We start from the raw sequence: 17,330 nt of genomic DNA on the forward strand, positions 1-17,330 counted from the left end.
TGTAAAAGCAGCTAAATGTCAATTATTAATGTAAGTGATTGTTATTTTGGAGTTTCTTTTATATATATATATATATATATATTTTTTTTTTTTTTTTTTTTGAGAGAGAGTTTTACTCTGTTGCCCAGGCTGCAGTGCAGCAGCACAATCTCGGCTCACTGCAACCTCTGCCTCCCGGGATCAAGTGATTCTCCTGTCTCAGCCTCCCGAGTAGCTGGGATTACAGGCATGCAGCACCATGCCCGACTAATTTTTTGCATTTTTAGTAGAGACGGGGTTTCACCATGTTGGCCAGGCTGGTCTCAAACTCTTGACCTCAAGTGATCTGCCCGCCTTGGCCTCCCAAATATTATACACCCAGCCCTATAATATTCTTTCGATTTATGAATGTTTAAAAATATTTTATAATGCAGTTTAAAAAAAATAAAAATAAGTACAAATAAAAATTTTAAGGCTGGGCGTGGTGGCTCATACCTGTAATCCCAGCACTTTGGGGGCAAAGTGGGGCTACTGCTTGAGCCCAGGAGTTTGAGACTATCCTGGGCAACATAGTGAGACCCTGTCTCTACAAAAAAATTAAAAAATGTGTGGTGGTGCATGCCTGTGTTTTCAGCTACTCAGGAGGCTGAAGTTGGAGGATTGCTTGAGCCCAGGAGGTTGAGGCTGCAGTGAGCCGTGATTGTACCACTACACTCCAGTCTGGACAATTTGAAAACAATTTTTTAAAATTATACTTTAATTCTAGGGTACATGTGCACAACGTGTAGGTTTGTTACATATGTATATATGTGCCATGTTGGTGTGCTGCACCCATTAACTCGTTATTTACATTAGATATATCTCCTAATGCTATCCCTGCCTGCCCCCACCCTACGACAGGCCCCGGTGTGTGATGTTCCCCACCCTGTGTCCGAGTGTTCTCATTGTACAAACAAATTTTTTAAAGAGAAACTCTAATGCTGCATACCAATAAGTACTTTCTCACAAAAGAAACAGATGCATGTTGCAAGTGAAAATAATACTCAATGAACCTGAAGTAGATTGTTTGTAAGCCTAGTGAAAAGCAAATTAAGTTTTTCAGTGAATGTTGACAATAATTCATAATCAGACACAATGTTGGTATTTAACACATGAGCATGAGCACGATAAAGAAATCAAGTTAAAATAATACAAAATGTTTTACTTACATTTATTCTTAATCTCAAAATGTACTTTTAGGTTTTAAAAAAGTAAGTTTGTTTCTTAGTGTTTCTTTAAAAATTGTAATAAAAATTGATCTTATCCATTTAAATTAACTGTAATCTGAATATCTTTACCAGTTGATTTAAAAAAAATATGTGAGTTAAATTTACAAATTATTTACGTGAATGAATAATTCCTACAAATTGTAGGAATTGCATGAATCCAACAAATCAGGATCGAGATTGCTTCATTTGTGGCTCTCATAGTAACGAGAGGATCCCATACAGAGCTGTATGTTACTATTTGGGTTCAATGTGTCTCAGGTCATGTTGTCTCTGAGGACGCTGCTAACGGAAGAATGCTTTCTCATGACCGACTTCAGCAGCAGGCACTTTGCATAGATTTAACTCTAGTGCAGATTTGAATTTAGTCACAGCATTACTCTGGCCACCATTGGAGTACAGGCACATCTAAAATGTTTTCTGAGAGTCTATTAGAACCAGCCTTAAAAACATGTAATTGAAAGTGAAACTCAAGAGCCTCCTGGGCCAGAACTCACTCTAAGGAGAGAAGAGACCAGACATAAAGACTTGATCATTGGAAGATGGTGAGGATTCTGAATAGAATAGAGTGGGTTTTGCTCTAATTTTGTATCAGTCGGGGGATCTCAAAGATGAAACCAAGGATCCCCTGAAGTCAGGACAACTTGAGGAAAGTTTGGGAATGTTTTACAAAGGTGGGTAGAGGGGGAACCTCAGGGACAGTTAAAGCCAGGGGAGATTTTTGCCATACTGTGTATATGCCTCTGTGTGTGTGTGTGTGTGTGTGTGTGTGTGTGTGTGTGTGTGTGTGTGAGAGAGAGAGAGAGAGAGAGAGAGAGAGAGAGAGAGAGAGATTTGTTGCAGGGATTTGACCTCCCACAGTTGTGGACGTGATTAAGCAGGCTCTGTAAGACTTGTTTTTGTGTGTGGTGCTGGAACTTGACGTTCAGGGAGTGAAGAGCTGGGAAAGAAGATGGATGTGGGGTGCTGGGGAGCAAGAGCTGGCTGGGACCCACTGGCATGAGCTGGAGCCCCATGAGGAGAGACTAAAGTCCATGTCCATTCTTGTTGACTCTGACCTTCCCGGTGTGGGTATCCTGCAGAAGTCAGGGCCTCTCGCCCAGAGCTAAACACACACACCTGGCCTAGGAGGCAAAAGAGCTGGAAGAGGAGCAGTTGCAGGCTGCTGCCTCGTGGCCATGAGGAGAGCCTGCAGACTAGCAACCATACACGGGACTTTAAAAACAGCTGCTGCTGCTGTCGGGCGCAGTGACTCATGCCTGTAATCCCAGCACTTTGGGAGGCTGAGGCGGGCAGATCACCTTAGATCGGGAGATCGAGACCAGTCTAGCCAATATGGCGAAACCCCGTCTCTACCAAAAATACAAAAATTAGCTGGGTGCGGTGCCGCATACCTGTGGTCCCAGCTACTTGGGAGGCTAAAGTGGGAGAATCGCTTGAACCCGGGAGGCGGAGGTTGCAGTGGGCCGAGATTGTGCCATTGCACTCCAGCCTGGGTGACAGAGCAAGACTCTGTCTCCAAAAAATAAAAATAAAAATAAAATGCCTGTAATTCCAGCACTTTGGAAGGCCGAGGTGGGAGGAATGCTTGAGGCCAGGAGTTTGAGATTAGACTGGGAAACAGTAAGACCTCCTCAGCTCTCCCCGCCCCCAACTGCCATTCTCTACTTAAAAATTTTTATTTATGTATGGATTTATTTATTTATTTTTGAGATGGAGTCTCACTCTGTCACCAAGGCTGGAGTACAGTGTTGCAATCTCAGCTCACTGCAACCTCTACCTCCTGGGTTCAAGTGATTCTCCTGCCTCAGCCTCCCCAGTAGCTAGATTACAGGTGCATGCCACCACACCTGGCTAATTTTTGTATTTTTAGTAGAGCCGGGGTTTCACCATATTTGCCAGGCTGGTCTCCAACTCCTGACCTCAGGTGACCTGCCCGCATCAGCCTCCCGAAGTGCTGGTATTACAGGCATGAACCACTGCACCCGGCCTAAAATATTTTTTTAAATTAACTGTCGTGGTTGTGCACACCTGTGATCCTAACTACCCTGGAGGCTGAGGTTGGGGGTTGCTTTAGTCCAAGAGTTTGAGGCTGTGGTGAACTATGATCATGCCTTTGGAGACCTGCCTGGGCAACAGAGCAAGACCCTGTCTCTAAAAAAATAAAATGAAGCTGGGCGTGGTGGCTCATGCATGTAATCCCAGCACTTTGGGAGGCCGAAGCGGGTGGATCACTTGAGGTCAGGAGTTCGAGACCAGCCTGGCCAACATGGCAAAACCCCGTCTCTACTAAAAATACACAAATTAGCTGGGCATGATGGCGGACGCCTGTAATCCCAGCTACTCGGGAGGCTGAGGCAGGAGAATCACCTGAACCCAGGAGGCGGAGGTTGCAGTGAGCCGAGATCACGCCATTGTACTCCAGCTTGGGTGGCAGAGCAAGACTCCATCTCAAAAAAAAAAAAAAAAAAACAATAATAATAATAAAATAAAGTAAATAAGTAAATAAAAAATAAATGAACATTGCAAATCACTATGAAGGTATGTTTGTCCAGGATGATAGATACAGCATATCTGACAGTTTTCTTTATTTACAAATTTTAAATCTTTAGACTTAGTGAGGGAAGAGTGTCTGTGTCAGTAGCTGGGTGGCCAACCCAAGGTAATTTATGTTGAGTCAATATTCCCTAGGTGTGCACTATGCACTTTTCACTGACTTGGTGCAGTAGCATGCACCAAGTCAGAAAGACGAGTACTTTTTAGACTTTTAGATTTTTATTTTTTGAATTCAGGTGATTCAAAATTCAAAAGGAAAAAATGATATTCAGTGAAAAATGTGGACAAGAAATATTACTTGTTTCTTATGTTCCCTTTGAGAGATATTCTCTACATATATAAACACATTTGTACCTTTATATCCCCCTTTACACTATTTTAACCCAAATTTTAGCATATTATTTGTACTGTTCTTCACCTTGCTTTGTCACTTAATAAGATATCTTAAAGTTTTTTTTTTTTTTTTTTTAATTTTAAGAGACAGAGTCTTGCTCTGTCACTCAGGCAGGAGTGCAGTGGCACAATCATAGCTCACTGCAGCCTCAAACTCCTGGGCTCAAGCAATCCTTCTGCCTCAGCTTCCTGAGTAGCTAGGACTACAGGTGCATGCCACCACAACTGGCTAATTCTTAATTTTTTTGTAGAGATGGGATCATGCTATGTTGCCCAGACTGGCCTCAAAATTCTGACCTCAAGGGATCCTCCTGTCTTGTCCACTCATAGCCTTGGGATTACAGGCATGAGCCACTGCATTAAACCTTAAATATTGTTTTGTGTTAGTACATGAAGAGCTTCTTTATTCTTTGTTTATAGCTGCATACATTTTTGTTTTTTTAGACAAGGTCTCACTCCTGTTGCCCATGCTGGAGTGCAATGGCATGATCACTGCAGCCTCGACTTTCCAGGCTCAGCGGATTCTCCTACCTCAGTCTCCAGAGTAGCTGGGACTACAGGAGTGTGCTACCACACCTGGCTAATTTTTGGTATTTTTAGTAAAGATGGGGGTCTCACTCTTTGCCCAGGCTGGTCTCAAATTCCTGGGCTTAAGCAATCCACTGGTCTTGGCTTCCCAAGGTGCTAGGATTACAGGCGTGAGCCGCCATGCCAGCAAGGCTACATAATATTTTAGGGTTTATTTAATTAGTTCCTTATTGAATGTACATTTAGATAGTTAACAATATTTTGATATTACAAACAATGCCAAAGTGAACGACTGTGTCTCATTCTGTTGCCCAGGCTGGAGTGTAGTGGTGCGATCATGGTTCACTGCATTGAACGCCCAGACTCAATCCATCCTCCCGTCTCAGTCAAGTTGCTGAGACTACAGGCGCACACCATCACCATGCCTGGTTAATTTTTGTATTTTTTGTTAGAGACAGAGTTTTGCCATGTTGCCCAGAGTGGTCTCAAACTCCTGAGCTCAAGTGATCCACCCATCTTGGCCTCCCAAAGTGTGTTTAACATTTTGAAAGTCCCTTACCATGCAGAAAGGATTTTGCAATTCTCCCATTAGCACTTTTATTTTAACATTTAAACCCTTAATCCTTTCTGAATTTATTCTAGTATATCAGGTAAGAATCCAAACATTGTTTTCTAGATGGCTACCAGTTGTCCCAACACAATTTATTAAACAATCTTTTTCCTACTAATTAGAAATGCCACCTTTATCGGGTAGTAAATTTCCATTTGGACTTGGGTCTTTTTCTGTAGGTTTTAGGTGTTTCTCCTGATCTGCCTCAGCCAGATACTTTGACCTGTATTTTATTAGTCTGGTATTATAAAAAAAAAAAAAAAAAAAAAAAAAAGGCATATATCCAAGACTCTGGCACAAATCTATTCAAACTCCATTCAGAGCAATATATGCAACGGATGAATTGTTCTCTGGGGGAAATATTTTAAAATCCTACATCTGCTAAAATCCAATCTTCTTCATATGTTGAGGCTGCTGTCCAAACCATAACTATTGTCAGTATTGGTCAATGAATCTTGATTTTAGAGTGAAATAGGTGTTGAGCGTCAGATTTTTTTGTTTTGTTTTGTTTTTTGTTTTATTTGTTGTGATGGAGTCTCACTCTGTTGCCCAGGCTGGAGTGCAGTGGCACGATCTTGGCTCACTGCCACCTCCACCTCCTGGGTTCAAAAGATTCTCGTGCCTCAGCCTCTGAGTAGCTGTGATTAAAGGCGCGCGCCACCATGCTGGCAAACTTTTGTGTTGTTTTTTAGTAGAGATGGGGTTTTGCCATATTGGCCAGGCTGGTCTCAAACTCCAGACCTCGGGTGGTCCACCCACCGTTGCCTCCCAAAGTGCTGGGATTGCAGGCAGGAGCCACCGCACCTGGTCCCCCAAGTGTTAGTTTTGGTTGTTTTTATGGGTCAGATTAGCGTGTTGGTGAACTGTGCTTATGGTTAGGGTAACAAACAGATTCTACCATTTCTCGGCTCACCTTCTTACTTTCTCCCAAAGAATGGTTCTGGTTTTGTTTTGTTTCAGTCAACAACCTACATACATTTAATTGATATCCTAAACTCAAACCACCCTCTTCTCAATACTAGCGGCATTTTGATTTGTAGGCAGCTTTAAGACAGCTCCAGGACTATGCCTTGCGGATCTCCAAGTTTGGGGGCGTGTAATTGAGTGAGGAGCCGGCTGTGCTCTAAAATTTACTGAAGTGTTTTTGCTGAGGTGAGGCCTTTCAAAAGCTGCTACTCCCAGCCCGTGACTGAAGGCAGCAGGGATATTAAGGCAGGTCTGGAAGACAGGGAATGCCTCTCATAGCTGCCTTGGGCTTCAGGACTACCTACTGGCCTTGCTGAGCCTTCTTTTGACTGCAGAGTAGTTGAGGACACTTCTGCCCAACTTTCCCTCCTCCTTCACTTAGGATCAGGTTTGCGTGGTGGTCTGATGTTTCTCCCAGTCTTACACAGCTTTCTCCCATTTTCTCTCACACAGGCACTTCCCCTAATAAAATTCCTGCACATAGTCCTGATTTGACATCTGATTCTTGGAGGAGCTGAATTAATGTGAGCTTCCCATTCTTACAGCCATTAAATGTATTGTTTGGTAGTTTCCCTACGCACCCATCAAAAGCAGTTGTATGTTGGATCTTTGCTTCACTTTCCAATTGTGTGTTAGGAATAGCTCTTTTGCTCAATTCAGTATAGTATCCTGCCTCTTACCCACAGATATGCAGTCACAGATCATTACATCTGTATGGCAGTAAGTTAGGACTTTGAGACTTCAGTGGTCACATAGCAGGCATGAATGGAATATTCATGGTAAGAACAATTGGTGCCTGATGAATAACACAAAGAGGTAATTTCAATTTGAGTTTCATAGGGGGTGTACCCAAAGAACAGAACTGTTCCCGGAGGCTGAGATCACACTTTTGTTGGTAGGTGAAGCAGGATTAATGCATCACCCTGAAGAATGATGAGCAGACACACCCTTGAATTTAGTTAAATATGCACCCTTCCTGCCTTTACTCTAGAAGTTCAGTGTTTCCAAAGCTATGATTTAAGGGTAAACATTCTTCCTCTCTCCATCTTCAGGGCTTCTGATATTCTGGAGAAACCAGTGTTATCTGAGTGTTAAAGCTCAGTTATTAATCCTTTCTCAGAGTTCCGGGATAATGTTATTGGCTTTCAAGCATGTGATGCATCCCAAGAGAGCTGTTGACTTCCAGTCTGACCAAATTCTTTCACGTTGTGGCGTGTACGATGTATAAACGTTTTGGAATGCCTCTGAGACGACTTCTGCCGGTGAGTCTTTCCTCTGAGTGTCTTTGGGGCTAGAACAGTCATGTCCATTTCATTGTTGATTAGGTGTTCGTATAAAAAAGAATTTTTAAATGCTTTACTTAACAGCTCTGATTAACACTGAGTATTTAGATCCTGATGTGTCAGTTATAGACATTTAATCTCTCATCATTAAATATTTCTGCCTCTTTCACTGAATAGAGGAGGATGTATGTGAGCAACATATGGGTGGAGTTGATCTGAACAAGAATTTAGGGAGGAGAAAATTATACGATCTCTAATTTTTTTAGGGAGAGGCTGAATCTACCTCACTAACTTTTATTAGGCTTGGCTCAAAGGCTCCTATCTGTTCATAGACCATCCCAGTTTGGTGTGTCAGCTGAAATAATGTGCAGCTCTACATTTATTTATTTGTTTGTTTATTTATTTAGTAAACTTACGGAGTTTCGCTCTTGTCCAGGCTGGAGTGCAATGGCATGATTTTGGCTCACTGCAACTTCTGCCTCCCGGATTCAAGCCATTCTCCTGCCCTGGCCTCCCAAGTAGCTGGGATTACAGGCATGTGCCACCACACCTGGCTAATTTTTTGTATTTTTAGTAGAGAAGGGGTTTTACCACGTTGGCCAGGCTGGTCTCAAACCCCTGGCCTCCCTGTGTTGCACAGGCTGGTCTCAAACTCCTGGCTTCAAACGATCCTCCCAAAGTGCTAGGACTGCAGGTCTGAGCCATGGCATCCCACCTCCATAAATAATTTTTAAATAAATAGAATGAGTTTGGGAAAAGCTGCATACCATATTTCCCTCTTGAAGACCAACAATGCACATTAGCAAATTATGTCCTTTAAAAGACCAGTAGTAAAGAAAGTTTGTTTGTTTTGTTTTGTTTTTGAGACAGTTTCGCTCTTGTTGCCCAGGCTGGAGTGCAATGGCAGGATCTCATCTCACTGCAACCTCCACCTCCCAGGTTCAAGCAATTCTCTTGTCTCAGCCTCCTGAGTAGCTGGGATTACAGGCGCCCGCCACCACGCCCAGCTAATTTCTGTATTTTTATAGAGACGGGGTTTCATCATATTGGTCAGGCTGATCTTGAACTCCTGACCTCAGGTGATCCACCCACCTTGGCCTCCCAAAGTGCTGGGATTACAGGCTTGAGCCACTGCACCCGGCCAAGAAAGTCTTTTTTTTTTTTTTTTTCTTTTTGAGACAGAGTCTCTGGCACCCAAGCTGGAGTGCAGTGGCGTGATCTTGGCTCACTGCACCTTCCGCCTCCCTGGTTCAAGCAGTTCTCATGCCTCAGCCTTCCTAGTAGCTGGGATTACAGGTGCCTGCCACCGTACCTGGCTAATTTATGTAGTTTTTGTAGAAACAGGGTTTCACCATATTAGCCAGGCTGGTCTTGAACTCCTGACCTCAGGTGATCTGCCCCCCTGGGCCTCTCAGAGTGTTGGGATTACAGGTGTAAGCCATGGCACCCAGCCTGAAAATTTTAACTTTCATTCATCCAACATTTCCTAGCTAATATGTCCACATATCTCTTTTTTTGTGTAACAGTGGTGCACATCCTTTAGGACTAACGCTATGCAGAAAGGTTTGGGAAATGGTAACCTGCTCCATCCATCCTCCTTATTTAGCTGGAGACTCACAAAAAAAAGCAAAATAGGAATTTTCGACCAGATCCAACTACAATGAAATTCAAAAATACACAAATTGCAATGACCTAAACCCCAAGAAAAACAAGGCCTGAGATTATAATAAATGTTTTGAGGGGCAAATTGTCCCCTGGTTTAGATGGAAGCAGAGATGTCTGGGCAGCCTGTTGTTTTTTCAACGTAATCTGAGCTGTGTCCTGGTTAGAGGAAGAGCTATTTCCAACTGGATGCCCTCTGGTTATCATTTATACTTCTTTGGTTTGACAAGCAGAGGAATGCTTGCTTCGGAGTCTTATTGACCCCTAATCAGCCATTTACTAAAAAAAATCAGATTTTTAAAAATATATTTATTTATTCATTTATTTTAGACACAAGCTCTTGCTGTATTGCCCAAACTAGATTTGTACTCCTGGGCTCAAGTGATCCTTCCACCTCAGCCTCCCAGATAGCTGAGACTACAAGCATGTGCCACTGCACATCTGGCAACATCAGTTTTTCTTTTTTTTTTTTTTCTTTTTGAGATAGGACCTCACTCTATTGCCCAGGCTGGAGTACAATGGCACAATCATGGCTCACTGCAACCTCCATCTCCTGAGCTCAAGTGATCCTCCCATCTCAGCCTCCTGAGTAACTGGGACTATAGGTGTGCACCACCATGGCTGGCTTTTTTGTATTTTTTTGTAGAGATGAGGTTTTGTCATGTTGCCCAGGCTGGTCTCAAACACCTGGGCTCAAGTAATCCACCTGCGTCGGTCTCACAGGCGTGAGCTACCACGCCCAGCCCCAGCTTTTCTTATTTGTAAAACTGAGATAAAATCCTACCTACCTGGCCGTCAAAGGATTTGCTGTGAAACATTTGAAGCTTAAGCCTCAGGTCCTTCATTTAGATGTGCCTCTTCTACAGTTTTTTGCAATTTCTGTACTCTTTCTTTTCTTTTTTTTTTTTTTTGAGATGGAGTCTCGCTCTGTCACCCAGGCTGGAGTGCAGTGGCCGGAGTGCAGTGGCCGGATCTCAGCTCACTGCAAGCTCTGCCTCCTGGGTTCAAGCCATTCTCCTGCCTCAGCCTCCCGAGTAGCTGGGACTACAGGCGCCCGCCACCTCGCCCGGCTAGTTTTTTTGTATTTTTTTAGTAGAGACGGGGTTTCACCGTGTTAGCCAGGATGGTCTCGATCTCCTGACCTCGTGATCCGCCTGTCTCAGCCTCCCAAAGTGCTGGGATTACAGGCTTGAGCCACCACGCCCGGCCTTCTGTACCCTTTCTAAGTAATATTTGGCACAGTACATTTGTGCTCTCTTTCTTTTTTTTTTTTTCTTGAGATGGAGTCTTGCTCTGTCTCCCAGGCTGGAGTGCAGTGGCACGATCTCGGCTCACTGCAAGCTCCACCCCCGGGTTCACTCCATTCTCCTGCCGTAGCCTCCCAAGTAGCTGGGACTACAGGAGCCCGCCACCACGCTTGGCTAATTTTTTCTATTTTTAGTAGAGACAGGGTTTCACTGTGTTAGCCAGGATGGTTTCGATGTCCTGACCTCGTGATCCGCCCGCCTCAGCCTCCCAAAGTGCTGGGATTACAGGCGTGAGCCACCGTGCCTGGCCTGTGTTCTCTTTCTTAATAAGCACCCCTAAGTGTATAAACTCCAGACCTCTTGCAACTCGGATCCTATACTAATTGGGCATGGTAAGTAACCAGACTGGAAGCTCCATGAAGGCAAGAATCCGCCACGCCCAGCATTCAGAACCTGGCTGACAAGTGATAGGAGTTCAATAAACGTTTGTTGAGGACTGAGTTTTTAAAGATCATGTACATTTAATAAGGACCTGGAAAATAGTCATCATTAAATGGCGGTTTTTTTGTATAAGGCGTCAGATTGAGGCGGAAGGGAAAAGTGCACTCAAAGATGTTTATATGCAGAAATACGTAAATGTGATTGGTTTCAAATCCACCCGCAATACCTATGAAGAATTTTCAATATCATAGGAACAAATTGCAGGTTGAGAAGTGTAAACTTGTCCCTTTGCTCTAAAATGAATTTGCTCTTTCCCGCTTACTGTCATCAAGTATAGACCATCTTGTTTGGAAGACAGCTGGGCAGTTTGCCCTTATCTGCAAGAGCATGCCAAAGGGGACATTGATGCAACATTAATCGTATTCTAAGCTCCATACAGTGCAGGTGAAATCATTAGAACAGCAAACGCCCCGTCTGTTCCATAAGAGACAGATGATTTTCTCACTCAGTGATAACTGGTATTTTTTGTGATAATGATGGGGAAGGTGAGGGCCTCACGGAAGCCAGTCAGCAAGCAGTTGGGAAAACAGGAACAGTGGTGTGTGTGTGCGCATGCACTCGCACTCACATGCTCTTTGTTATAGCTGCCTCTGTAAATGGAAAAAAAAAAAAAAAAAAAAAACCAGCTGAATCCCTTGGGAATAGCAATTAACTGCAGCTTCAGTACCTGAACTAGTAATACAGTGAGCATGAAGGCAGTGCCGGGCTAGAGAGGCTTTGCTGTTCTTTCCTCCTCCGCACCTCCTACCTTCTCTGGAATCCTTCCTCGAAGGCACTCACCCTGCTCATTATCATAAAGAATGGCTGGAATGTGAGGATGACTGGGACTAACCCTGCCGTTCCATTGTCTGAATCTTAAACACTGCTCCAGTCTAGTCAAAGGAAATGAAAGCAGAGGGACAACCCAGCTTATAAACACTGGGTACAAGATGTCAGTGCATCGCTGCTCCCTGGAACACTGCTATTTGTCACACAGAGCCCCATCTGTTCAAGGCGGAGGAATGCTCTTTGCTTGAAGAGGAAAGGATGAATTGATAGCAATATTCCCTAGCTTTTTCATTAGAGGGTTTGAGAAATAGCCTTTCCAAAGAATGACACCATTATTTATAATCCAATTGAGTTATGAATTTAAGAACATTACTGGGCTGAGGTTTTCACCTGCTTTGGTCAAGCCTAAGGTGTGGCAGGCCTCCAAACCTTTCCTTTGAGAATTCTGCTCTGTTAATGAATTTCATAAATCTGACAAGTTTTTGCTGCCCCCCCCAAAAAAAGTATTTGGCTTAATTTTATGGTGAGCAGAATTCAAAAGGCAAAAGGAAGGAAAATAACAGCTTTATTTTATTTTATTTTATTTTATTTTATTTTATTTTATTTTATTTTATGAGACAGGGTCTCGCGCTGTTACCCAGGCTGAAGTGCCGTGGTGCAATCTCAGTTCACTGCAGCCTCCACCTTCTGGGCTCAAGCGATCCTCCTGCATCAGAATAGCTGGGACTACAGGTGCACGCCACCAAGCCCGGCTAACTTTTATTTTCGGTAGAGATACGGTTTCGCCATGTGGCCAGGCTGGTTTTGAACTCCTGACTTCAAGTGATCTGCCCTCCTCGGCCTCCTAAGGATTGAGGAAAAATAATTCAAGTATGGTTTGCAAATTCCTTTATACAATATGCTGATTTGCTGGCACCAGCTGAAGGGCTGCAACGTTTTGGGCACCACTCAGGAGTGGTCATAGAGGAGAGTGGGGAAGGGAACAAACAAACAAAATAACCCAGAGAAAACAAAACTGTACTTGAATTATTTTTCCTCAATCCATTACCTATTAGGAACACTGGAGGCCATAAGTATCAGTTGAGAAAAGGCAGCCACGCAGCAGGAGTAGGCCTTGTGGAAGTCATGCAAATTATAGCTGCTTTTATGACCTGCTCAAGGCCATCTTGACTACATCATTTTCACTTGATGGCAGGTAAAGCGGTGAAGGGCTGATTGGAAGCGGTGGTGGTGGCGTGTGTGTGTGTGTGTGTGTGTGTGTGTGTGTGTGTGCTGCTTTTCAACCTGTGGCCCTCAGAACAGGGTGATCATGTGCCAAGGGTTTTTACACCAGAATAATACACAAATGTCAGCTTGTAGAAATTTTATTTTCCAGGATCATTTTCTATAGAGAAGATCTCTCCAATTTTCTTCCTAAAGAATAGGAGCCTGACTGCCAACTTTCTGGCAGAAAGACAACGAAAGAGATTTGTGCAGGGTCTCACGATGCTGCGTGTAGATATTCACTTAACAACATCTCCCTTGGAATGTACCTAATGTTCTTTTTTTTTTTTTTTTTTTTTTGATGGAGTCTCACTCTGCCGCCCAGGCTGGAGTGCAGTGGCCGGATCTCAGCTCACTGCAAGCTCTGCCTCCCGGGTTCATGCCATTCTCAAGAACTAGCCGGCCGAGTAGCTGGGACTACAGGCGCCCGCCACCTCGCCCGGCTAGTTTTTTGTATTTTTTAGTAGAGACGGGGTTTCACCGTGTCAGCCAGGATGGTCTCGATCTCCTGACCTCGTGATCGTACCTAATGTTCTTATCTAGAGAAGTTCTGGTCAGATTTCTTTTCTTTTCTTTCTTTTTTTTTTTGAGAGAGAGTCTCACTCTGTCGCCCAGGCTGGAATGCAGTAGCACTATCTCGGCTCACTGCAACCTCCACCTCCCAGGTTCAAGCGATTCTCCTGCCTCAGCCTCCCAAGTAGCTGGGACTACAGGCACATGCCACCATGCCTGGCTAATTTTTTGTATTTTTAGTAGACAGGGTTTCACCGTATTAACCAGGATGGTCTCAATCTCCTGACCTTGTGATGCCTGCCTCAGCCTCCCAAAGTTCTGGGATTACAGGTGTGAGCCACTGCGCCTGGCCAGATTTCTTTAGAGAATAACTTTCTGGGGACAGTGAGGAGACTTCTTGCCTACCTGCCAAGGGTGAGCAAGGGGACCCTGGAAGGGTCTCACTGCTTGTCTTAGATAGATTTTCAATGATTGTGCCTATTTTGAACCCTTTTATCAGCCCTGCCTTCAGCAATACCTTGCTTCTTTACACCCTGAGATTGTCTGTGGTTCTCAGCACTCCTTTTTGGCAGGCATACGGATCTGTTGACACCTCTCATCCACTGTTGTCTCTTCTGTTTGAGAATTTGTCTCCTCTTCTTTTCAGTTACTTTCCATTAGTGGTTGTGGAAGTCAGAATTTTAAAACGACACTCAAGTTTCCCACCCACTGGTGTACATGCTTTATATAATTCCCTTCACTGGAGTGTGGGTAGGATTCGTGACTATGATGGGATATCACTGCCATGACTGGGCTACGGAATACTTGACTTTCAGTTAATCTAAAGGGAGATTGTTCTGGGTGAGCCTGCCCTAATCAGCTGGACCTTTAGGAAGATGGTGAAGCACCACAGAAACATTAGAGCAGGCCTGGCCTGGAAGAAAGAAACCGCCGGGTTGTGAGCTGCTATGGAAGGGGCTCATGGTTAGCATATGAAAGTGGCTCTTGGAGCTGAAAGTGGTCCCTGACTAATGGCCAGTAAGAAAGTGAGAACTTCATCTCTACAACTCCAAGGAACTGAATTCTGCTCACAACCTGAATGGCCATGGCAAGAGGACCATGAGCTTCAGATGAAATCACAGCCCCAGCCACACCATGTTTCAGCCTGGTGACACCCTGAGTAGAGGACTCAACTAACCTGTACCTAGACTCCTGACACACAGAAACTGTGAGATCGATTAGTTTTCATTTAAGTCATTAACTCACTGATAATTTGTTAGGCAGCAATAGACAGCAGATGATGTGAGGTTTCAGAGGTAGAGGAAATAGATTACATCTATATGGTACATATGTTTTTATTCACTAGCATCCTTCCTTAAAGAAAACCACCCTGTAGTGCCAGTGGGGACATCAATAGTGGTGTCCCCTCCTGTCTGACTATAAATGTGAATGGATGCCAACCAGCCACAGTGATTGTCTCAGGAATGGACATGTGTCTTAGTCTATTTGTGTTGCTATAAAGGAATACATGAGGCCTGGTAACCTATAAGAAAAGAAGTTTATTTGGCTCATGGTTCCCTAGGCTGTATAAGCATGACACTTGCATCTCCTTGGGTCCTGGTGAGGCCCCAGGAAGCTTTTAGTTATGACAGAAAAGGAGAGCTGGTGTGTCACATGGTGAGAGAGGGGGCAAGAGAGATGCCATGCTCTTGTAAACTCTTGAGTGAACTAAGAACAAGAAGCCACTCATCACCAAGGGGATGGTGCCAAGCCATTCATGAGGGATCCACCCCCATGACCAAAACACCTCCCACTAGGCCCCAACCCCAACACTGGGGATCAAATCACAACATGGGACTTTGCAGGGCTAAACAAAACCATATCCAAACCATAGCAACATCTGAGTTCATTTGCACTGCTAAGAATCTCTCCTGGAGAGAGAAGATTGTTTTGCATGGAGTTGTTAAAATGGAAAGATATGAACCTGGGGTGACTGTATAAGTTATTTTCTGTTGTGTTTCTGATGTCAACCAAAGCATTCTGATAATACATCCCATTTTATAGATTCAGAAACAATGATCAGAGATAATGAAGGATTTGACCAAGGACTTATAATGAGGCAGGTATTTGGGTTCCTACTGTCTAACTGAGAGCCGGAAATGTCTGGCACAGGAAAACTGTGAGAAGAAGCCTGGGCGTGGTGGCTCACGCTTGTAATCCCATCACCTTGGGAGGCCAAGGCAGGCAGATTGCTTGAGCTCAGGAGTTTGAGACCAGCCTGGGCAACATGGCAAAACCCATCTCTACCAAAAAAAAAAAAAAAAAAAAAAATTAGCCAGATGTGCCGGCATGTGTCTGTAGTCCCAGCTACCAGGGAGGCTGAGGTGGGAGGATCACTTGAGCCCAGGAGGTGGAGGTTATAGTGAGTCTACATCGTACCACCATACTCCAGCCTGGGTGACAGAGCAAGACCCTGTCTCAAACAAAAACAAAAACAAAAAAACAACTGTGGGAAGACTTGCCTGCTCTGTCCACCATCCTTGCAGTTGTCACTTGGCCATAATGGTGTCACCATCTTGCCTCCATTTCCCCCCTCATCTTCTTCCTCTGTGTTATGTTTTGCTCTGCATCTGCGTAGGCCACAGAGCAAGGCAGAGGCCAACTCGAATATTAGAACAATGCCACTACCACCAACAGCAAATTTTCCTACATTCAGCATGTTTCCTATGCACAGAATTATATAGTAGACCAAGAATGGGTCTTAGAAATCTTATTCATACATTTATTTTATAAATGACCAAATTAGTGCCCAGTGTGTCTTACCCCAAGATGGGCAACTTTTTGTGGAAGTGTTTAGAATAGACCACACATCGCCCGATTTCCAGTCCATGTTGACTTCCAGGGAGAGTTGGAGGATACTGGTATGAATGGTCATGGTAAGGATGTCTTGTGACTCTGGTGTGAGGGAGTGGAAATGTGGCATGACAGATAGGCTGTTGAGGGTAAGTGGCAGATCCTTTTCTTTTTTTCTTTCTTTCTTTTTTTTTTTTTGAGACAGAGTCTCCCTCTCGCTCTGTCGCCCAGGCTGGAGTGCAGTGGCACGATCTTGGCTCACTGCAAGCTCTGCCTCCTGGGTTCACACCATTCTCCTGTCTCAGTCTCCCGAGTAGCTGGGACTACAGGCACCCACCACTACACCCGGCTAATTTTTTTGTATTTTTATTAGAGACAGGATTTCACCGTGTTAGCCAGGATGGTCTCAATCTCCTGACCTCGTGATCCACCCGTCTCGGCCTCCCAAAGTGCTGGGATTACAGGCGTGAGCCACCGCACCCAGCAGATCCTTTTTTTGAGTTGAACTTTTATATTAGTTTTTCCTGTATAACTCACAGTCCAGGGCTCTCTGCCATCTGGGAGACTCTTTAGATAGTTAGGGTAAACAGTTTAGACTGGCTTTGCTTGAGAACTTGGATTCAAGTATCTCTCCTCTTTCCTCGGTGTGCTTTTCCTCAGACATGTCTCTCCTTGTCTCTCCTTGCCACCAGAACACTAAGATTTAGAGGACTGATATTAAAATGTGGGCTTGAAGCAGGGATGATAAATGGGTTTCAACTTGTTTATCACTCCACCTGGTTTTTTTTTTTTTAAGTTACTTAAAGGCTGTTTTCAGAAGGAACCTTAGTATTTTTCCAGGCTCAGCATGAAAAAGCAAGTAATATGATTAATTGGTAATGTATTGTGACATGGCCATTGTTTTAGGTAGATTTCACAGAAACAGATTCTGAGACTCAGAGAATTGTTTGCAGGGTGTTTATTA

The 17,330-nt window shown here is 44.0% G+C and overlaps 1 long non-coding RNA gene across 1 annotated transcript in view; it reads left to right on the plus strand.

The window, feature by feature from the left end:
• Positions 1–876: 876 nt before the first annotated feature.
• LOC103883506 overlaps positions 877–17,330 on the plus strand; it is a 33,052-nt gene continuing 16,598 nt past the window's right edge. The window contains exons 1-2 of the long non-coding RNA XR_645742.4: positions 877–1,789; positions 7,350–7,559. This is a non-coding gene — a long non-coding RNA (uncharacterized LOC103883506). The remainder of the gene's footprint in view (positions 1,790–7,349; positions 7,560–17,330) is intronic.

Source organism: Papio anubis, chromosome 6, assembly GCF_008728515.1.
Source record: "Papio anubis isolate 15944 chromosome 6, Panubis1.0, whole genome shotgun sequence".
In the NCBI taxonomy this organism is placed as follows: Eukaryota; Metazoa; Chordata; class Mammalia; order Primates; family Cercopithecidae; genus Papio; species Papio anubis.